This window comes from Triticum dicoccoides, chromosome 7A (assembly GCF_002162155.2).
Source record: "Triticum dicoccoides isolate Atlit2015 ecotype Zavitan chromosome 7A, WEW_v2.0, whole genome shotgun sequence".
NCBI lineage: Eukaryota > Viridiplantae > Streptophyta > Magnoliopsida > Poales > Poaceae > Triticum > Triticum dicoccoides.
The window spans coordinates 670,699,048-670,701,468 of NC_041392.1; positions in this window are offsets into that span (position 1 = coordinate 670,699,048).

Below are 2,421 nucleotides of genomic sequence, written 5' to 3' on the forward strand. Positions count from 1 at the left end.
GGAGAGGAAAATGATCTTTCGGGCAGGCCCGGTTGATGTGCTTGAAATCAATGCACATTCGGAGCGATTTGTCCTTCTTAGGAACCATGACGACATTAGCGAGCCACTCGGAGTGGTATATCTCTCGGATAAATCCTGCCGCCAACAGTCGAGCCACTTCCTCACCAATGGCTTTTCTCTTCTAGACGGCGGACCGCCGAAGATGCTCTTTGACTGGTTTTGCAGATGAGTCGACTCTTGGGCGATGCTCAGCCAGTCCCCTGGGAACACCTGGCATGTCAGCGGGCTTCCATGCAAAAATGTCCCAGTTCTCACGAAGGAACTGGATGAGCGCTTCTTCCTATTTCGGGTCGAGTGTTGTGGAGATGTGGGTCGGAGCCGCATCGGGGTCGGTCGGGTGAATGTGAACAGGCTTCGTCTCACCGGACGACTGAAATGCAGATTCTGTGGCGGGTTTCTTGGATCGCAGCAAGTCATTCGGATCTGCGTTCTGCTTGTATTCTTCGAACTCGACCGCTGTTACCTGGGAATCAGCAATCTTTGAGCCCTTCTAAAAACACTCTTCTGCCTTTTTCCGATCACCGGTGACAGTGATCACTCCTTTGGGGCCGGGCATCTTCAATTTGAGGTACACGTAACATGGTCAAGCCATGAACCGTGCATAAGCTGGTCTCCCCAAAATGGCATGATATGCACTCTGAAAATCCACGACCTCAAACGTCAACTTCTCTTTGCGAAAATGTTTCGAATCACCGAACACCACGTCCAGAGCTATTTGGCCGAGTGACTCGGCTTTCTTCCCTAGTATAACTCCATGAAAGCTCATGTTACTGGTGCTCAGTCGGGACATCGGAATGCCCATTCCTTTCAGTGTGTCTGCATACAACAAATTCAGCCCACTACCACCGTCCATCAGCACTTTTGTCAGTCGAGTGCCTTCGACAACTGGATCGACCACCAAAGCTTGCCTCCCAGTGGTGGCAATATGAGTCGGGTGATCAGATTGGTCGAATGTGATGGGTGTTTGGGACCATCTCAGATAATTTGCTTTTGCTGGGGCAACCATGTTCACCTCACGGTTAATAACTTTCAATCGACTCTTGCTTTCCACGTCTGCAAAGATCATCAGAGTGGAGTTGATATGCGGATATCCTTCCTCACTGTCCTCCTTGTCTTCGGCCTTGTCTGACTCCTTCTCCTTGTCTTTAGACTGTTTTCCCTGAAACTGCTGGATCAGGAGTCGACATTGGCGAGTGGTATGCTTCGGGTAGATGATATTCCCCTCTTCGTCTTTCTTCGTGTGGATGTGACACGGCATATCCATCACGTCGTTCCCTTCCTTATCCTTTACCTTCTTAGGGTTCCAGGATCCTTTTGGTTTCCCTTTAAACTTTCCCTGAGTCACGGCCAGAGCCTCTCCAGGAGCTGCCGGTTCAGCCTTCCGCTTCTGTTTCCGACTGGTGTTTCCCTTTTCCGACTGACTCGGCTTGTGCTTGCCGCTTCGGAGTCGGTCTTCTTCTTCGTCGTTGGCGTACTTGGTAGCAATCTCCATCATCCGACTCAAGGTCATGTCACCGGTTCGACCAAATTTCAAACTCAATTCTCTGTTCTTGACACCATCCTTAAAGGCGCAGACTGCCTGATGATCAGACACATTCTCCACAGTATGGTGCAAAGTGATCCATCTCTGAATATACTCCCTGAGAGTCTCATTGGTCTTCTGCACGCAGACTTGCAGCTCCGTCAATCCAGCAGGTCGCTTGCAAGTTCCTTCAAACGTTCTGATGAACACTCGGGACAGATCTTCCCAAGTGTAAATGCTACTAGGAGGAAATTGAGTTAACCATGCCCTGGCAGAACCTTCCAGCATGAGGGGCAAATGCTTCATGGCCACCTCGTGGTTCCCACCACCAATCTGAACCGCCACTCGGTAGTCCTGAAGCCAAGTTTCAGGCTTAGACTCACCAGTGAACTTGCTGACTCTTGTTGCCAACCTGAAATTGGGAGGGATCACTGCGGCTCTGATAGCTCTGCTGAAACATTCAGGACCAAAAACATGCACTCGACTGCTTGTGGGCGCATCTCTGTCGAGTCCACCTCGATGGGCTCTGTTCCGGTCGACCAAGCCTTGCACGATAATGGATCGCGCGTCGAAGCCTGGTTCTCTGGGGTCGACTGGAACTCTTCGTCCTGCACTGAGCTGACGTCTGTCATCTTGCTGCCGAGGAGCGTAAGACCCACCCCTCGGAGGGGAATTGGGCACTCGACGCCTATCATCTCGGTCGTGTCGGTCTCCATATTGGTCTCGCCGATTCTTGCGCCCTTCACGCCGCGGAGGCGATCTGGGGCTGTGAGCCGACTGGACCGTATTCGCAGCGACGGATCGACTGTGAATTCTGTTGTGCGACTGCGACACGGCCG